The sequence below is a fragment of the Equus caballus genome, chromosome 1, assembly GCF_041296265.1.
Source record: "Equus caballus isolate H_3958 breed thoroughbred chromosome 1, TB-T2T, whole genome shotgun sequence".
Lineage (NCBI taxonomy): Eukaryota > Metazoa > Chordata > Mammalia > Perissodactyla > Equidae > Equus > Equus caballus.
In genome coordinates, this window is record NC_091684.1 from 49085917 (window position 1) to 49107197 (window position 21281).

The following is a 21281-nucleotide window of genomic DNA, read 5'->3' on the forward strand; positions in this document are numbered from 1 at the left end:
TGAGTTTATCTGCTGTTTCCTCTTGGTTAGATTTAGTTTATGCATCTTTGGCAGGAAAACTATAAAAGTGATGTTACATCACTTTACCAGGTGGCACATAATTTCTATTTGTTCCATTGTTGATGTTGTTCATTTCGATCACTTGATTAAGGTGGTTAAGTCTGCTAGGCTTCTCAACTTAAATTTACTCTTTTCCTTTTTTTTAAATTTTTTTTTTAGTTTTTTTCATTTTATTGAAATCATAATAGTTTGTAATGTAGTGAAATTTCAGTTGTACATTATTATTTGTCAGTCACCATATAAATGTACCCTTTTACCCCTTATGCCCACCCCCTAACCTTTCCCCTCTGGTAACCACTAAACTCTTCTCTTTGTCCGTGTGTTTATCTTCCAAATATGAGTGAAATCATAAGATGTTTGTCTTTCTCTGTCTGGCTTATTTTGCTTACCATAATACCCTCAAGGTCCATCCATGTTGTTGCATATGGGACAATTTTGTCTTTTTTATGGCTGAGTAGCATTCCATTGTATATATATACCACATCGTCATTATCCATTCATCACTTGGTGGGCACTTGGGTTGCTTCCACGTCTTGGCTATTGTGAATAATGCTGCAATGAACATAGGGGTGCATAAGTCTCTTTGAATTGTTGATTTCAAGTTCTTTGGATAAATATCCAGTAGTGGGATATTTGGGTCATATGGTATTTCTATTTTTAATTTTTTGAGAAATCTCCCTACTGTTTTCCATAGTGACTGCACCAGTTTGCATTCCCCCCAGTAGTATGTGAGGGTTCCCTTTTCTCCAACATTTGTTATTTTTTGTCTTGGTGATTATAGCCATTCTAACAGGTGTAAGGTGATATCTCATTGTAGTTTTGATTTGCATTTCCCTAATGATTATTAATGTTGAACATCTTTTCATGTGCCTGTTGGCCATCTATATATCTTCTTTGGAAAAATGTCTGTTCAGATCCTCTGCCCATTTTTTGATTGGGTTGTTTTTGTTGTTGTTGCTGAATTGTATGAGTTCTTTATATATTTTGGAGATTAATCCCTTGTTGAATATATGATTTGCAAATATTTTCTCCCAGTTGGTGGGTTGCCTTTTTGTTTTGTTCCTGGTTACCTTTCCCTTGCAGAAGCTCTTTAATCTTGATGTAGTCCCATTTGTTTATTTTTTCTTTTGTTTCCCTTGCTTGGGTAGACATGATATTTGAAAACATGCTGCTAAGACTGACGTCAAAGAGTGTACTTTTTTCCTTTTTATGATTAATAGATATTTTGTGGGGAGAGTCTTTGAAGATATTGAAGTATCCCATTTACATACCCCACAAAACTTTCAGTTTATTCCTTTTAAAATTTATATTAATTTTGAATCATGATTTCCAATTTTATTCAGTAGGTTATAGTGCTTGAATATATTATTATTGTGCTGCTCAAATCATCCCAGATTTGACCAGTAGTAGTCCCTTCAAGATGGTTCTTTACCCTTTTGCCATGTCACCATCATTCTTTGAGAAATTCCTTATTTTTCAGGCACAAGAAGAATGTTCCAGAGTCATCTTCTATTTTCCCTTCCCCTACTCTGGAACCAGCTATTTCTCCAAGAAATTTAACTCCAAGCTTCCGTTTAGTGGATATTTAGAGAACAAGATCTGAGCACGAGATGTGCTCATTACTGTTGGAGGTCTTAGTGGACATAGCTAAAGAATATACGTATGTGTATGCATATATTTATATGTACATATGTGCATATGTATGCACATATATATCATATGTATATATAATGTTCACACATAACAATACATATTTACATCTATATTTATTCACTATCAATCTATGCGTTAAAAGCTATGAGTTCACATTGATAACTCTAATTTTAATTCAACACCACATAGTTCTAGTTTTCTCTCTTCCCACATTTTGACTCCCTTTCTCCCAGCAGTCAGGAACCTGCTTCATGACCCTTGGTAATCCCTCTATTTTGCTCCTCCCTAAGTAACCAGTGATCTTCTTTCTATGTAGATTAGTTTGAATTTTCTAGAGTTTTGTGTAAATGAAATCATACAGTGTGTACTGTATTATTCAGCTTCTTTCATTCAGCATACGTAATTTAAGATTCATCCGTGTTGTTGCGTCACTAGTTCACTCCTTGTTATTGCCGAGCAGTATCCCATTGTGTGGATATACCACAATTTGTTTATCTTCACCTGTTGATAGACATTTGAGTGGTTTCCACTTTTTGGCTGTTAACAATAAAGCTGCTATAAACATTCAGGTGCAATCTTTGTGTGGATATGTATCTCCTTTTCCCTTGGGTAAATACCTAGGAATAAAATAACTGGATATTATTATAGGTGTATGTTTAACTTCTAAAGAAACTACCCAAATCTCTTCCAAATGGCTATACAATTTTGCATTCCCATCAGCAGTGCATGAAAGTTTCAGATTTTCTACAGTCTTGCCCAAACACAGTAAGGTCAGTCTTCTTAATTTTAGCCATTCTAATAGGTATGTAGCAGTACCTCATTATGCTTTTAATTTGCATTTCCCCAATGACTAATAATGTTTCCCTTATTTTCATATGCCCTCTGTATATCTTCTTTGGTGAATTATCTGATTAAATCTTTTGCCTGATTTTTAATTGTGTTGTTTCTTGTCTTATAGTTGAGTTTTGAAAGTTCTTTATATACTCTGAATACAAGTCCTTTATCAGATATGTGCTTTGCAAAGATTTTTCCCAGTTTGTGGCTTGCCTTTTCATTCTCATTTTTAATTTAATTTAATTTTCATTTAAAAACCCTGCATTTTTTAAAGAGCAAAAGTTTTGAATTTTGATGAAGTCCAATTTATGAATTTGCTTGTTATGAATTGTCTTTTTGGTGTCATATCTAAGAAATCTTTGCTTAACCCATGGTCACCAAAGTATTTCATATTTTTTTTTGTTATTATAAATGGCAAGCTTTCCAATTTCAATTTACAAGTCTTTGTTGCTAATATATAGATGTAATTCTATGTAGCTCCTCTCTGTCATGCCTGGAGACAGATAAATGCCCGGTTTTCCCACTCTTCATCACGCTAAGATTTGAGTTGAGATGATGTCAATGTGATCCGTCCATTAAAAAGTTCTCTATCAACTTTTCACTTATTTCTGGATCACTAACATTGTCTTGAGGAATTATTTCATTCGGGGTTGTGAACTGGTGATTTTCTAATACTGTCATTCTTCTTGCATTTGCTAGCTCTGATTCATTTATAAAGAAGAAATTTCCTTGGTCACTAATTTTATTAACCTGAAGTACAGTGTACAGGGACAGTAGTACAAAAACTTTATTTTTTCCCTTTAGTTATCGTTTTTAGAGTAAAGATTTCATGCTCCAGCAATTTCTAAAACGGATCAATGAGTTTTTATTTTTGGAGTATCATTCTGAATACATGGGTTTGTATATATTTGATGTACCTCAATTCAGTGTAGTCATTATTTTTTAGATGCTTGAGTTATCCCGTCTTTGGCCAGTATGAAGGCTTCTAATTGGCTCCTGTGTTCTTTAGGTTGGACTCTAATAGCCATCGATAACTTTCTTTCTTTCAGGCTGGACAAGATGTCTCACATTCATCCTGTACGTTTCCTCTTGCAAATTTAGAATTGCCATTTCTATAAGGTGCCCTGGTTCCCTTTTTGGAGAAATGATATGAAGAGATCACAATCTACATGCTAAGGGCACTCATTACTCCTGGATTGTCATCGTTTCTTTTAACGGTGTATGGTCATAAATAGAAGTACTTAATTTACATTTTGTCAAATTTATTAATATCTTTCTTAATATTAAACTTATCCTTTTTTTGTGTCTTGTTTGAGAATATTTTCTTACCCTGAAGTTCTAAAAATATTCTCCTATGTTACCTTCTGAAAGGATTTATTGTTTGGCATTTCCTATTTAGTGCCCTGAGCTAACTGGAATTGATTTTGTTTCATGGTAAACGTTCCAATATCATTTTCCCCAAAATAATGCTCAACTTTCCTATCATTAAGTATTGAAAAGTCCACCCATTCTAACTAATCTGCAGTATTACCTTGGTCATAAATCAAGTATCCATATACTTATAGGTCAGTTTTTGGAGCAGACATATTTTATTCTATTGATCTATTTGCATATCCTTGCATGACTACCTCATTTTTTTAGTGTCTTAATTTCTTCCTATTGTAATTTTTTCTTGTGTATTCTAGGCTTTTTGTGTTTTATATATATTTTAGAAGTTGCTTGTCAATATCTCTCCAAGAACCTACTGAGATTTTGAATGGATTTCATTGAAATCCTAGATAAATTTGTGGAGAACTGCTACCTTTACAATGTCAAGTCTTCCAATCCACATACATAGTATATCTGTTTGCTTATGTCTCCTTTAATTTTTTTAATTAAAATTTGGCAGTCTTTGCCATATAAGTCTTACAAATCTTAGGTTATAGTTATTCCTAATTACTTAATATTTTTGATATTATAATAAATGGCATATTCTTTTAACTTTTGTTTTCTAAATGTTTGTTGCTCATATATAGAAATAAATTTTTTTTATTAATGTTATGATAGATTACAACCTTGTGAGATTTCAGTTGTACATTACTGTTAGTCATGTTGTGGGTACACCTCTTCCCCCTCTGTGCCCTCCCCCCACCCCCCCTTTCCCCTGGTAACCACCGATCAGATCTCCTTGTCAATATGTTAACTTCCACCTATGAGTGGAGTCATATAGAGTTCATCTTTCTCTGACTGGCTTATTTCGCTTAACATAATACCCTCGAGGTCCATCCACGTTGCTGCGAATGGGCCAATTTTGTCTTTTTTTATGGCTGAGTAGTATTCCATTGTGTATATATACCATATCTTCTTTATCCAATCATCAGTTTCTGGGCATGTAGGTTGGTTCCACGTCTTGGCTATTGTAAATAATGCTGTGATGAACATAGGGGTGCAAGGGACTCTTGGGATTTCTGATTTCAGGTTATTAGGATAGATACCCAGTAATGGGATGGCTGGGTCATAGGGTATTTCTATTTTTAATTTTTTGAGAAATCTCCATACTGTTTTCCATAGTGGCTGTACCAGTTTGCATTCCCACCAACAGTGTATGAGGGTTCCTTTTTCTCCACAACCTCTCCAACATTTGTCGCTCTTGGTTTTGGATGTTTTTGCCAATCTAACGGGTGTAAGGTGATATCTTAGTGTAGTTTTGATTTGCATTTCCCTGATGATTAGCGATGATGAACATCTTTTCATGTGTCTATTGGCCATATTTATATCTTCTTTTGAGAAATGTCTGTTCATGTCCTCTGCCCATTTTTTGATCGGGTTGTTTGTTTTTTTGTTGTTAAGCAGTGTGAGTTCTTTGTATATTATGGAGATTAACCCTTTGTCGGATAAGTGGCTTGTAAATATTTTTTCCCAATTAGTGAGCTGTTTTTTTGTTTCAATCCTGTTTTCCCTTGCCTTGAAGAAGCTCTTTAGTCTGATGAAGTCCCATTTGTTTATTCTTTCTATTGTTTCCCTCAACTGAGGAGTTATAGTGTCTGAAAAGATTCTTTTGAAACTGATGTCAAAGAGTGTACTGCCTATATTCTCTTCTAGAAGACTTATTGTTTCAGGCCTAATCTTTAGGTCTTTGATCCATTTTGAGTTTATTTTGGTGTGTGGTGAAAAAGAATGGTCAATTTTCAATCTTTTGCATGTGGCTGTCCAGTTTTCCCAGCACCATTTGTTGAAGAGACTTTCTTTTCTCCATTGTAGGCCCTCTGCTCCTTTGTCGAAGATTAGCTGTCCATAGATGTGTGGTTTTATTTCTGGGCTTTCAATTCTGTTCCATTGATCTCTGGACCTGTTTTTGTACCAGTACCATGCTGTTTTGATCACGGTAGCTTTGTAGTATGTTTTGAAATCGGGGATTGTGATTCCGCCGGCTTTGTTTTTCTTGCTCAGGATTGCTTTAGCAATTCGTGGTCTTTTGTTGCCCCATATGAATTTTAGGATTCTTTGTTCAATTTCTGTGAAGAATGTTCTTGGGATTCTGATTGGGATAGCATTTAATCTGTAGATTGCTTTAGGTAGTATGGACATTTTAACTATGTTTATTCTTCCAATCCATGTGCATGGAATGTCTTTCCATCTCTTTATGTCGTCGTCAATTTCTTTCAAGAAAGTCTTGTAGTTTTCATTGTATAGATCCTTCACTTCCTTGGTTAAGTTTATCCCAAGGTATTTTATTCTTTTCGTTGCGATTGTGAATGGGATTGAGTTCTTGAGTTCTTTTTCTGTTAGTTCATTGTTAGTGTATAGAAATGCTACTGATTTATGTATGTTGATTTTATACCCTGCTACTTTGCTGTAGTTGTTGATTATTTCTAATAGTTTTTCTATGGATTCTTTGGGGTTTTCTATATATAAGAGCATGTCGTCTGCAAACAGCGAGAGTTTTACTTCTTCGTTACCTATTTGGATTCCTTTTATTTCTTTTTCCTGCCGAATTGCTCTGGCCAACACCTCCAGTACTAAGTTGAATAGGAGTGGTGAAAGTGGGCACCCTTGTCTTGTTCCTGTCCTCAGAGGGATGGCTTTCAGTTTTTGTCCATTGAGTATGATGTTGGCTGTGGGTCTGTCATATATGGCCTTTATTATGTTGAGGTACTTTCCTTCTATACCCATTTTACTGAGGGTTTTTATCATAAATGGGTGTTGGATCTTGTCGAATGCTTTCTCTGCATCTATTGAGATGATCATGTGGTTTTTGTTTTTCATTTTGTTGATGTAGTGTATCACGTTGATTGACTTGCGGATGTTGAACCATCCCTGTGTCCCTGGTATAAATCCCACTTGATCATGGTGTATAATCTTTTTGATGTATTGCTGTATTCGGTTTGCCAAAATTTTGTTGAGGATTTTTGCATCTATGCTCATCAGTGATATCGGCCTGTAGTTCTCCTTTGTGTTGTCCTTGTCAGGTTTGGGGATCAGAGTAATGTTGGCTTCATAGAATGTGTTAGGGAGTACTCCATCTTTCTCAATTTTCTGGAACAGTTTGAGAAGAATAGGTATTAAGTCTTCTTTGAATGTTTGGTAGAATTCTCCAGAGAAGCCGTCTGGTCCTGGACTCTTATTTTTGGGGAGGTTTTTGATTACCGTTTCTATTTCCTTACTTGTGATTGGCCTATTCAGATTCTCCATTTCTTCCTGATTCAGTTTGGGGAGGTTGTAGGAGTCTAGGAAGTTGTCCATTTCTTCCTGGTTGTTCAATTTGTTGGCATATAGTTTTTCATAGTATTCTCTTATGATCCCTTGTATTTCATTGGTATCTGTTGTGATTTCTCCTCTCTCATTCCTAATTTTATTTATTTGAGATTTCTCTCTTCTTTTCTTGGTGAGTCTGGCTAAAGGTTTGTCGATTTTGTTAATTTTTTCGAAGAACCAACTCTTTGTTTCATTGATCCTTTCTACTGTCTTTTTTGTTTCAATATCGTTTATTTCTGCTCTTATTTTTATTATTTCCCTCCTTCTACTGACTCTGGGCCTTGTTTGTTCTTCTTTTTCTAGTTCTATTAGGTGTCATTTGAGGTTGCTTATGTGAGCTTTTTCTTGTTTAGTGAGGTGAGCCTGTATTGCAATGAATTTCCCTCTTAGGACTGCTTTTGCTGCATCCCAAATGATTTGGTATGTCGTGTTCTCATTTTCATTTGTCTCCAGATAATATTTGCTTTCTTCTTTAATTTCTTCAATAATCCATTGTTTGTTCAGAAGCGTGTTGTTTAGTCTCCACATTTTTGCACCTTTCTCTGCTTTTTTCTTGTAATTGATTTCTAGTTTCATAGCATTATGATCAGAAAAGGTGCTTGATATTATTTCAACTCTCTTGTATTTATTGATGTTTGCTTTGTTTCCCAAAATATGGTCAATCCTTGAGAATGTTCCATGTGCGCTTGAGAAGAATGTGTAACCTGCTGTTTTTGGATGAAGTGTTCTATATATATCTATTAAGTCCATCTGGTCTAATTTTTCATTTAATTCTATTATTTCCTTGTTGATTTTCTGTCTGGATGTTCTGTCCATTGGTGTTAATGGTGTGTTGAGGTCTCCTACTATTATTGTATTGTTGTTGATGTCTTCTTTTAGGTAAGAGTTGCTTTACAAATTTTGGTGCTCCTCTGTTGGGTGCATATATATTTATAAGTGTTATGTCTTCTTGGTGGAGAGTCCCTTTTATCATTATGTATTGTCCCTCTTTGTCTTTCTTTATCTGTTTTGCTTTGAAGTCTACCTTGTCTGATATTAGTATAGCGACACCTGCTTTCTTTTGTTCATTATTAGCTTGGAGTATTGTTCTCCATCCCTTCACTCTGAGTCTGTGTTTGTCTTTGGGGCTGAGGTGTGTTTCCTGGAGGCAGCATATTGTTGGGTCTTGTTCTTTGATCCATCCTGCCACTCTGTGTCTTTTGATTGGAGAGTTCAATCCATTTACATTTAGAGTGATTATTGAGATGTGGGGGCCTACCACTACCATTTTATGTCTTGTTTTCTGGTTTTCTTCAACTTCCTTTGTTTCTTGTCCCATGGTTTAATCTGTTATGATGAAGAGCTGCTACTGTCTGTTGTTGTCCTTCTACTTATCTCCTCTGCTCTTGGTTTTGTAGCCCCTTTCCTTATTTTGATTTTTCAGGAATGAGGGTTTTCCTGAGGATTTCCTGAAGAGGAGGTTTTGTGGCAATGAACTCCCTTAATTTTTGTTTATCTGGGAAAGTTTTTATTTCTCCACCGTATTTGAAGGATATTTTCGCTGGGTAGAGAATTCTCGGCTGTAGGTTTTTGTCCTTCAGATTTTTGAATATATCATTCCTCTCTCTTCTAGCCTGTAAAGTTTCTGCTGAGAAATCTGCTGATAGCCTGATGGGGGTTCCTTTGTAGGTTAGTTTCTTTTGCCTGGCTGTCCTTAGTATTTTCTCCTTGTCGTTGACTTTTGCTAGCTTCTCTACTATATGCCGTGGGCTTGGTCTTCTTGCATTGATAAAGTTTGGAGATCTATTGGCTTCTGTCACCTGAAGATCCATCTCTCTCACCAGATTTGGGAAGTTCTCAGCCATTATTTCTTTGAATAAGTGTTCTGCCCCTTTCTCCTTCTCTTCTCCCTCTGGTATACCTATAATCCTTACGTTGCATCTCCTAATTGTGTCTGATAATTCTCGGAGAGTTTCTTCATTTCTTTTTAGTCTTACTTCTCTCTCCTCCTCTGCCTGCAGCATTTCTATATTCCCATCTTCCAAATTGCTAATTCTTTCCTCCATATTATCGGCCCTACTGTTCAGTGCATCTAGATTTTTCTTAATCTCCTCTATTGTGTTCTTCATTTCCAGTATTTCTGTTTGGTTCTTCTTTATCGTATCAAACTCTTTTGTGACATAGCTCCTGAACTTGTTGAGTTGTCTATCTGAATTCTCTCTTAACTCATTGAGTATTTTAATGATGGCTGTTTTGAAGTCATCGTCATTTAGGTTATATATTTCATTTTCTTTGGGACTGTTGTCTGTGTATTTGTTGTTTTCCTTCTGTTCTGGAGATTTAATGTATTTTTTCATATTGCTTGATGTTGTAGATTTGTGCCTCCGCATAGAGATAGAGATTAGTTGCTCCTTCCACTTGTTTCTGCTGGTGTAGTGGGGGAGCAGCTGTTTATACTGCACCAACCAGGAACCCTATCCGCAGTTGTTAACTGGGCCTGGGCCCCTCCTCGTAGTCACAGTGGTCCTTTGGATTCCCTCTTCTGCCGTGGGGGCCGTCACGGGGGGGCTTCAGGCTGCTGGTGCCTACTGTTGCAGCCCACCTAGACATGCTCCCTCCTTGGGGTCTGCAACAGTGTTATGGGCTTTTCCAGCGGCCAGGGGTAGGATCACTTATATTTGCCACTCCGTCACTGTCAGCAACCACAAAATCTCACTTGTCCACTATGGGTCGTAGCAGAGCTATTGGCATCTTCTACAGTCTGTGGTTAGCTCACCTAGCTATGCTACTTTTGTCCCGGGGTCTTCCAGCCTTGTGGCTGCCGGATGGGTGCTCTCTACTAGTGCTGTGCAGAGGCTTTCACTGAGGCTGCTGTGAGCCTGTAGGTTTTCCCCCTGGGCTACGGAGCCAGGTCGCTGGAACTCCACCCTGCCCCAGTTCTGTTCCCCAGGAACTCGGGGAGCCCTTTGCCCTGACTGAGGGATAGCCAGAGATCCTGATTTCAGTGGTAGCTGGTCAGCTGCTGCCCTGCCTGATATTCTCCTCTCCGGGACCCTCCTGGTGTTGTGGATGCTGGGCGTTGCCCCTCCACTAATGGCAGACAGAGAGTTTTGTCTGCTGCCCGGGTGGAACTCTGGAGCTTCCCCCCCGGGCCGCGGAGCCGGCCTCTGGAGCTCCACCCAGCCCCAGTCCTCTCTGAGATCTCAGGCAATCCCTTGCCCCACGGGGTGGGCAACGGCAGCTGGGGGTCGCCTAGCCCTCTGGGATTCTCTCCGGGACTTTCCCAGAGTTGTGATTGCTGGGTGTGGCCCCTCCGCTAATGGCAGACAGAGAGTTTTGTCTGCTGCCCAGGCGGAACTCTGGAGCTTCCCCCCTGGGCCGCGGAGCTGGCTTCTGGAGCTCCACCCAGCCCCAGTCCTCTCTGAGATCTCCGGCAATCCCTTGTCCGGCTGTGCAGGCAGTGGCAGCTGGGGGGCCGCCACGCCCTCTGTGATTCTCTCTGGGACCCTCCGGGCGCCGTGGACACCAGGCGGGATCTCCCCGCCAATGGCGGGGCAAGACTCTCCCCGCAGGCTCAAGTGTGTAACTCTAGAGTTTCCCTCTACGTTTAGGAGTAATTGCAGAGGGTTTAGGTAGGGTTCTGGTCACCTGTTTCCACCGTCGCTCCTCTGGTGTGTGCTCGCTCCTGCCCTAGGTGTGTGTTGATCTTCTGGGGGCGTCCGTTGGAAGAAAGCTGCTTGCATGTACTAGGCTGTTCAGTTGGGATCGGAGAGTTTTCACCTATCTCCACCTCATCCCAGAGGGAAATCTGTACGCCTTCCGATGTATAGTCGTGTGGGTCTCTCAGACGTCCTGAGATGCTATCTGGATATCCTTTGTTAAGCGATGAGTGTCCAAATAATTGTAGACTCGAAGGGGAAGAGACAAAGAGGACTACTCACGGCACCATCTTGGATCTTCTAGAAATAACAAATTTTTGTATTGATTTTGTATCTAACAACCTTGCCAAACTGAATTAATAATTTAATCTCTAGATTATTTTTGTATTTCTATGAATACAATCTTATCACCTGCAAATAATAACGTTTATATTTTGTGTTTGATCCTTATGTCACATATTTCTTTGTCTCACTTTGTAGTTTTGGCTAGGACCCCTATGTCAATGTTGACAAGAAGTGGGATGGTGATATCCTTATTTTGTTGTTGATATCAAAGGGATAATTTTCAGTGTCTCCTTATTAAAAATTATGGTTATGGGTTTTTCAAATCTATTTTTCTTTATTCTTTTTCAGATAAGGAAGATCCATTCCATTCTAGTTTGCTGATCCTTTTCTTTTTAATCACATAAGAATGTTGAATTTTATCAATTGTTTTCCGTATCTGTTGAATTGATCAAATGATTTTTCTTTTTTAACTTGTTAATATGGCAAGTTCCATTGACTGATTGTTTTTTAAGTGTTAAACCAATCTTAGATTGCTGGTGTAAACCCATGTTGGTTTATATTATATCCTTTTGCTGTGCTGCTAGATTTAGGATGCTACTTTAGGGTCAGTGAGGGTTTCAAGGGTGGGTGAAAGTAGATGCATGTTTTCAGTCTGCCATCGTTAACTCCAAGTTAGTACTCATTAATTTAATTTTTAAAATTTTTTTATTTTTGGTGAGGAAGATTGGCCCTGAGCTAACACATGTTGCCAATCTTCCTCTTTTTGTTTGAGGAAGAGTGGCCTTGAGCTACTCTTCTCATGCTACATCTGTGCCCATTCTCCTCTATTTTGTATGTGGGACGCTGCCACAGCATGAGTTGATGAGTGGTGTAGGTCTGTGCTCAGGACCTGACCCCATGAACCTGAGCCACCCAAGTGGAGTGTGCCGAACTTAACCACTACACCATCAGGTTGTCCCCATTACTCGTTAATTTTTGCCAGCTGATTTACTACATTGGCACTTTATTTCTATGCAGCATTCTCTTCCACCTTCTCTACCCTTAATCCTGGCACTGCTAATTGTATTGTCTTCTGGTTACAAATGTAATATGAATGTTCCCAGCATTGTGCTTACAGCACATTGCAAGTATTTTATTTACGCTAATTTTCCTGTATTAGACAGTGAACTCCTTGAGATCCTAATCTTGTGTCTTTGTCTTTGTGCTGTCAGATGCCTGACACAGTATGTGACTAGTTAATTCGTGATCAAAGGAAGGCTAGTCAGGAACCTACGTCTTCCCCTAATATGTATTAAAAATCCCTTACTACTACATTGCCATTTGGCAACTGCTAAGAATGACAGCAGCCAAATGGTGTACAAGAATGTGTCTCAACGCCCTATGGGCTATAATAAATTACACTATTATAGAACCATTCTATTTAACCTTCGAAAGCATTTTCACAATTATCCTCTTCTTTGATCCCCACAACAACTGTGAAATAAGTAAATTAGTAGTTTTAGCCTTGCTTTACACATAAGTAAATAGGGCCCAGAGAGACTAAATATTTACCTAAGACCATATGGCTAGTGTTTGGCCAAATTTGGGCTAGCATCCAGGTCTCCAGATATCTAAACCCAAGATATTTTCAATAGACTAGTGGTTCTCAACCTATGGGTCTCAGGGGCTGCCACCAAATGGGGATGTGAGATGAGACGGAGGGTGAATGATCGGAGATCTGAGCCCCCAACACTTCTCATAGTTTTACCTTGTCTCTTTTACTTATTAGTGTTCCAAATAATTTTTTATTTGGAAAATAGCTCTGCTGCTGATAACAACATGAATCCACTCATCTTTCAGCACATACTTGCTTTCTGGCACCATGTGATGTTCCAGGTTTACTTTGTACATTCCTTGTCCTTGATTTGGTGTCAGCCAGTTCTCCAAAGAGTTCTGGTTCCTTGTGGTGGGGAATGAGATTTAGGATACAACATCTCTGCTCCAGATGTGCTCATTGCTACTGTGCCTCATTGTTTCTAGCTCTTTTCAGGGGAAAGTGCTAGGAAATTCCTTTAAAAAAAAAAAATCCCAAGTTCTTGCTGCTACTTCTAATTCAAATCCAGTACCACAGGGTTATTTCTTATCTTCTCCCATTCCATTTTTGTATCTCCTTTCTCTCGTAGTGAAAACTCTGCTTCCCCCAAACCCCACAATCAACATTTTCTCATTTTCTCTATCCTACAATGCACACAAAACAGTTTTAGAGCAACACCACCAGTACCCTTATTAAAAGAAAATCTCTAAACAGAGTTCAAAATTTCTTTGCAGTTCTTTTTTATCCTTAGACTGTATCACACTAAGGGGGAACAGTGAAAGTCTTGTGTTCAAAAGTTACTTAAATTATTTTCGCTGTACGGTAAGTGTTCTATCAATTTGATTTACAGGTAGAAGCATTTGTTTCTGTTCGTATTCAATTTTAGAGTTTGGGTTTTTTAAAATCCATTTTGATTTAACTTTAAAAGATATTTCCAATATTTACATATTTTATGGGTTGTCTGGCTGCACACCCAGTTGGGTGAGCAGTGGAGGGTAGGTTGAGGAGAGAGCAAAGGAAAGACCCAAAGACGGCAAATGAGACATAGAGATTCATTGAGTTACTTACAGGGATGTCCAGTGGCAGCTGGCTGGACGGAAATGTGCACCTGCTACCATGGGTGGGGAAGGAGTTTCTTATATAGGCAGGGGATACAAGGTTCTATACGCTTGCCAAGAGGGGCTGTCCCTGGTACAGCCAGCCTTCCCCGGAACAGCAGCTCACGTGGAGGGGCTCTGTGTTCCTTTGAGACGTGATGTTCTTTGAGTGAAATAAGGTAGGATCTGGGCTGGCCAGGCCTTGGATCCTTACAAAGCCTAGCAGCTGGGCATCCTGCCCGGAAGGGAAGCAGAGGGACACATGTTTGCAATGGGCTTGTGGGCTCTGGCTGAGCAAGCAAGGCCCAGGCCCAACATAGGTGAATATATACACATTTACTAAATAATCTATATCTATATACACATTTACTAAATAATCCATACAAATATATATGTATATATCTACTCAGAAAGTCCTGATCCCTGTTTCTTCACTCTCCACCCGGTTCCCAGTTACTCTATTCCATATAGATAAACATTTACAGCCATTGTAAATGTTATCTTTTCTCTGCTTCTTTTCAACAATAACTGTATATACATTCTCATTTTCTCTTTTTTCTTATAAAAACAGTAGCTTACTCTATATACGTGCTATTGTGTCCAGCTTTAGAATCTTAAAAATGTATTAAAATTTATCAATTTATAATTTTTGTTTAGTACTTTTTGTTTCTTATTTAAGAATCCCTTACCTGCCCAGAGGTCATGAAGCTTTTCTACTATATTATCCTCTAAAATTATTGAAATTTTGCCTTTTACATTTAAATCTTTAATCAATCTAGAGTTGATTTCAAATATGGTGTGGGGAAGTGATCCATTCTTGTTTTTTTTAGTATGGATGTCCATTTAACTCATATACTTTGTTGAATAGTCTGTTTTTTACTTACTGATCTTCAGTGTCAGTTCAGTTATGTGCCAAGTTTCCACACTTTCATAGGTCTGCTTCTGAGCTTTTTATTCTGTTTTATTTGTCATTCCATCTATTTCTGGGGAAAATCTCTTATTTTTAAATTTCAGACATCTTTTCATCCTAGAATTTCCATTTTAAAAAATAGTTACTGTTTCTCTGCTGGAGGATTTTCTACTTTTTCATTCATTATAAGCATCTTTTCTTCTGTGTTCTCGAGGATAGTTGTAATAAAATCTTTGCTAATTCTAACATCTGGCCAGTTGCTCTCCACTGATTGCCCTTTTTCTTGAGTATGCCTCACATTATTCTATTTCTTTGCATGTCTAGTAATTTTGGATTACATCCTAGACACTGTAAATGATATTTTGCAGTCTCTAAATTCTGTTATATTCTTCTGCAAATGTTGACTTTGAAGGCAGTTAACTTTGCTCACCTCAAACTCCCAGCTCTGTCTACCCTGCCAATGAAATCTCTGTTTAACCCCTGAAGCCTTAGCAGGACGGCTTAGAGTCTGCTCCACACTTGTGTGGTTCAGAGATCAGCCAGAGATTTGGGGAGAATTTGTATGTGGAATTTGGGACTCTCCCTTTTCTGGCTCTCTGCTCCCTTGGATTTCTCCCCTAACTTTTCAGCTACTATATTGGCCCCAAACTCTGTTCTTTGGTTTTTCAAGCCGCTAAGATTACAGACTTCTATTTGAGTTTAACCAGCTAATGACTGCCCTCAAATAAAAATCCATTTAAAAGTGGAAAATTCACCCAGTTCCATCATCTTCATCTAAGTGTAGACTCCTCTCCATTTTCTTCCTGCTTTCAGTTGCTTTCCGATTCTTCCAGGAAGTTGTTTTATACATTTTTTCCAGAATTTTAGTTGTTATACCTGAAGGATTAATCTGAAAGGAGCTACTCAATCCTTACTGGGAGGAGAGTACCCACCCTATTTTATTTATTTTGGCTTTTAACAAGTCCCCTCACTGTAGTCTAATTCTTCAGATATGTCTTAGCTATTCTTGTGCTGAAGAATAGCTTCTGAAGTCTTACCTAGTACCCTCTTCTGCTCCCCAGGTATAAATGGAAAGACTTCGGAATTAGTCATGCCAAAGAGAAGAAATGTGAAATATAGGAAAGGAAGCTGTTTGTTTATGCTTTGTACCTGCATCTCTAATGTCAGGGATGGTGGAAGACTGAGGCTCAGACATGATATACACGTGCAGGTCTGGTGTGTTGGGGATAGGTCATTTAATCACCAGGACAGAATATTTGAGGAAAAGAAGTATTTTAATTGAAAGAAGAAACACCTGGGAAGTCTGAAAATGGGGACATGGGTGAGTTAGTGGCTACTGTAGGAGTCAAGTGAACTGAGAAGCTGAACTAAAGCAGTGTCAATGAGAATGCAGAAAGGGACCAGATGTGAAAGAGAATTAACTAATAAACCTTGTATCCAGTGATATGGTACAGAAAGAGATATTTAAAAGGATAAGAAACATTTTCTCCCATCATTCAAATCACAACATGTGTCAACCTCTTATTTTGCTTACACATGTAATAATGCTGTAGAAAGTCTAGAAAAAGGGGGAGAAAACATCCAAAATTCCAATATCCTATAAAACTACAAATATTTTATATTCCTTTCCAGGTCTTATTCAGAAACAAATGTTTATTTTTCAGAGATGTAATCAAACTCTATGTTGAATGTCTTTGATATGCCATAATTTTGTATTATTTTTATCATCTCACATGAATAAGCAATTTTCATCTTTCTAATCTGCATAATTATATCCTTTTTAATGTCTGCATAGCATTCCGTTATTTCATGCACCCCAACTTTATGAACCATTATTCAATTTTTTTTGACATTTATATTGTTGCTAACACTATAAATAATACTTCATGAACATATTTATGTGTATAATTAGTCTTTCCCTTTTGTGGGGGATAAAGTGTCAGCAGTAAGATATCTGTGGTAGAGTAGACACATTTAATATTGTTTCATGTATCTTAATGTTTCCTCTCTGGGCCCTGACTTATAAAGCCCTCGGAGTGATGTGTGAGACTCTTTATATTTCAGATCATCACTGAGAGAAGGGACTTTGCTTTGTGTATGGTTGTAGCATCCAGCGTGGTGCCTATTATTAGACTCATAATAGCTGTGTTTTAAGTGAGTAAATCAATGAATAAATGACTGATTCATTCAGTTGTCTTGTGAGGAGAGTTTCAACCCATTTCTTGCCATCTGGATGCCGTTTGATGTCAAGTGTACCCTGTGATATTGGCAAGGTCTGGAGAGCCATTTAGATAAAGAGTTATTCCTGTGACCTGGATTTTACAGAAGCCTGGAACGTTGCCCTGAGAACACATTTGCAATAGTACCTGTCTGGGATTTTTACTTTTGCTTCCTGGACCACTGCAGACCCAAGTATTTCCCTGGGGCCCCCTCTGAAGAAGGGAGTGTGATCTTTTCTTTCTGAGGGAAAGCTTCCCATTACCTTTTACCTCAGGGCAGCAGGCCCTTGCAAGGAAAGCCAAGCTTGGTCTTGGGTGTCTGAATGTCTCGGTTCTAGTCTCTCCCAGACTTCAGAAAACAACTAGGTTCACACTCAGTTTAAACTGGATCACTGTTTCTGTTTTGTTTTGTTGTTTAATACTCTCTCTCTCTTTTTTTTTTTTTTGGGAAGGGAGAGAAACAAATTTTGCGTCATATCAAAGTGTGAAAAAGAAGTTTTGTTTGGGAGTCAGCCAATCAGAATCATAGAATTTTGAAATGGCGATCTTATATCAGTGTCTTTCATGGTTTCCTAGCAATAATAATAACTATTTAAGACACTTTGTGCCAGGTCCTGTCTAGCACTTTCCTGACGTCACTTCACTTAATTTAAACATCACAACAACCCTATGAAGTAGGTATTATTATTTCCCTTTTGTAAATTAGGAAAATGATACTTAAAAGTCTTAAGTCACCTTTCCGTCAGCACAGGGAAGTCATCAGGATTCAAAGCTAGGTCTGTCTGGTACTGATGTCTCTGCTTGCATATCCATTTACAAAGCACTTTCCTGCAAATTCTACTCACTAATTCACAGTTGCAGCATCAGGAAGGAGACTGTGATTAGTCCTGCCCGGCAGAGGTGGAGACAGAGATTCAGAGATTACGTTCTTTGCCATCCAAGTTCTCACAGGAAAGAATGGTCAGAGCCAGGCTGTGAAGGTGGCCCTCCTGGTTCCTCATCCCACACTGTCTCCACTGCTCCCAGTGGAGACCTTCTCTCCAAATCCTTCACTTCATCGCTGAGGAAACTGGGGCCCAGAATATTGCAATGATTTACCAAGATCACACAGCTTAGCTAACTAAGACTAGAGCCAAGATTTTCTGCCTCCTAAACTAGTATCTTTTCTATTACATCAACATGACAAACAAAAGCTAGTTGTTAAAGAACATTCGATGTGAATTATATTTCAAACTAGAAAGGATATTAACACAGGCCCTCCAGTGCAGAGACCTTTAAGTCATCATCTTCATTTTGCTAGAATGTTCTCTATCATTTGAGTTATCTATCTAGTCGATCTGTTAATCATCAAGTGTATACTGAATGGCTCGTACGAATGTGCTTAGCTCTGGGGGCCAGCCCCTGAGTGGGGTCTCCATCATCAGTAAATGAAAAGTCTCAGGATGAGCAACTCTCCCTCCCCCAGTGCAGACCTCAAAAGAGCCAAAGTAAATAGAATTTTCCGCCTCAACAGCTGTATTTATTTTGGGCTGTTTCTCTACCTACAACGCCCATTTGCTGTCCTCAGAGCTTCTGAACCTGTTTATTTTCAACCTCCCAGAGGCAGCCAGCTGTTGTATTCCTGTGTCATGGCAGAAAGAAGTCAACAAGTTCTTCTGGAGGGAAGCAAGCCATTTCAAGAGCTTAAAGGATATAGCCCAAAGGGGAGTTTACCAATTGTGGCTATTTCCTGAGTAAGACACCAACTCTGCTCTCAGATATCTCATTCAAGTAGCTTAACAAGATGTAATTGGAGACAGAACTTGAGCGCTGAAAATTATACAATAAAATAAAAAGAGCTAAGTAGTAATTTAAGTCCAGGGTTTAAGTGATGCAAGCAAATGGGATTAAACAGAGTCTCTTAGTTGGTGGGCTGGACTAGGCTCATAGAAGTATTTTGTTTGGGCTCCAAATTTGTGCGTGTGTTTGTTTTTTAGTGAGCCAATATTTAAAAATTGAGACTGTTTACCTAAAAATCCAGATTTCTGATTTCTTTTGAAAAAACAGATCTATTAATATGGGTTTGTCCTTGTATAGAGTAACTATGGGCTGGAGTGGTGGGTGTTTTAGATGAAACACACATTCCCCAGTTTTCCACAGTCCTCAGCCCTCCCTATTTTCTTCCCATTGCTGAGGCCAACTCTCAATTGCCTTGTATCCTGAAAATTGCAGTGTTATTTTTCTTGTACTCACTGACTTCAATTATGTGCTGGGCCCCATAGGCATGTGAGTTTTTCACTACTGTTGGGGTTATCAAGTGCTGTAAGTTCAGAGGAAGATGAGACCCTTGAGGCTGGAGTGGATGTCACACTTGTTGAGTGACTGCTGTAACATGAGAAGCACTGTGCTAGGCAGGATGCCACGTTAACTATTCACAGGAAACTCTACCAGGTAGGTATTATCACGTCTAGTTTACAAATGGGAAAAGTGAGGCTCAGAAAGTTTATGTGGTCAGCCAGGAGTCACCTAGTTAGTGAACAGCTAGGATTCAGACCCAGGGTTGCCTGAGTTCGTCCCCTCTAGATGCTGTCTCCCAGAGAACTAGGAAGTGATAAAGCTGGGTCTTGGACCCATACTGTCTGACCCCAAGCCTAGTGGCCATTCTAAAATGTCATACTACATCAGAGGCACAGGCCCTGAAGTCTGCAAAGACATGGCAAGCAATTATCTCCTGACAAATCAAGAAGAGCAAGAAGAAAGGACCATTTCCACCGGGAAATGACTTACATGCCCAGGAAGAGCTTCTGAAAATAATACATTGCGATAGTCATTAAATTATAAATAGGCCAGCCCATCATTCAAGCAGTTGGCCTGTGCTTCTGGGGTAGGTTGAAAGTTTTGGCCTTTAGCAAGGTACTGAGCTACTTGAAATTACCATTAAGTATTTTGATGGAAAGGATTAAATCCTGTGAAAAAGCTAAACAAGGACTACAACTTCCAAATGGCCTGGGGAGATAAAGGATAAGTAAAACCTATATTCTAGGCCATGAATAGCAGATCTAGGCCAACCATCCCCTGGGCAGTGGCCATCAGAGGCTGGACCTCAAAGAGACTGAATTCCTATGTCCAAACTCATCACTTTGCCTAAAGCTCATCTTGGGTAGTGGAAATACAAAAGATTTAAATGTCAGTTATTCTGTTTTATATTTTAAAAAAGAATTTTGGTAAGTTGCAAAGCTTGGATTCAAATCCAAGACTTCTTATGTTCTTTCCTCTCTATGCTGCAAAGCATACCAGGTAGGCTGATGCCATGTTAGGAAATTTCAGATTCTGTTTGGATAGAGAAAGAAACAAAATAGCAGAGGGTGAAGCCTCTGACAACAGAGGCCTGACCGTGTGGTCCCCACTGAGATTCCTAAGGGCCATATTTCCAGTGACCATTCTGCCCTTTTCACTCTCTTTTCCCCAGCCATGGCCATCTAGTCCCACCTGCAAGATTCACCCTACTCCAAGCTTCTGGATTGATCCTCTTCTTGCTCAAGGTAAGTTGCAGGCTGGTAGGTAAACCATAAACCAGCTTTAATTTGAGTGATATTTAACAACAGCGACAAAAACCCAAATGACAATTACTATAACCGTAATAATAGCAATTACTTTTACCCAGAAATTTCTATGTTCTAAACTCCTTGTTAAATAATTTATGTGCTTTACTCCATTTAATTACTGTATCAGCCTATGAGGTATATGTGATGGGGAGATAATTCTCTGTGGGTCTCTTGCATTTCTGCACATATTGTGAGTGAGGCACTGGCTCCCCTTTGTTCCAGACTAGTTTTTGAAGGATGTTTGTATAACAAACAGCCTTGGAAGATAGAGATAGTGTCTCCTGTCAGAGCAAAGCATAGGCATGTTTATTGACCATTATAAAAGATTCAGGTTCCTCAAACTCAAGTTTCCTCTTCTGTAACATAACACTTTTTGCATATCTCTGTGGGAAATGGGCCTTGGGGGGCCAGCACAGAAATGCTGACCTTCTGGCTACTGCTATTGACATAAGTCATAAACTGTCCTTTGTCTCTGACACGGGAACCTGGTGTCTTCTGTTAGCATCCATGAAACTGTGTCAGGCTAACCTTGTAGCTTGCAAGTAGGGTATTGCCTCAGACTCTATATGGTCCTTTGAAAGATTTTATGATTCCCCTTTTACAGAATAAAAACTGAGACTTTAGGAAGTGCTTTCAATTACTAGTATTTGTTATATCTGATCTTATGCTTCAGTCTGTTGCCTGGATATTCTAC

The 21281-nt window shown here is 38.8% G+C and overlaps 1 protein-coding gene across 3 annotated transcripts in view; it reads left to right on the plus strand.

The window, feature by feature from the left end:
• TFAM (transcription factor A, mitochondrial) overlaps nucleotides 1-21281 on the plus strand; it is a 93355-nt gene that overhangs the window by 46204 nt on the left and 25870 nt on the right. For 2 of the 3 annotated variants that reach the window (XR_011437229.1, XR_011437235.1), the window contains exon 8: nucleotides 20452-20524. The gene's annotated coding sequence lies outside the window, so the exon portion shown is untranslated. Of the gene's footprint in view, nucleotides 1-20451; nucleotides 20540-21281 lie in introns of all 3 variants that reach the window. The other variant, XR_011437227.1, reaches the window with a different exon arrangement.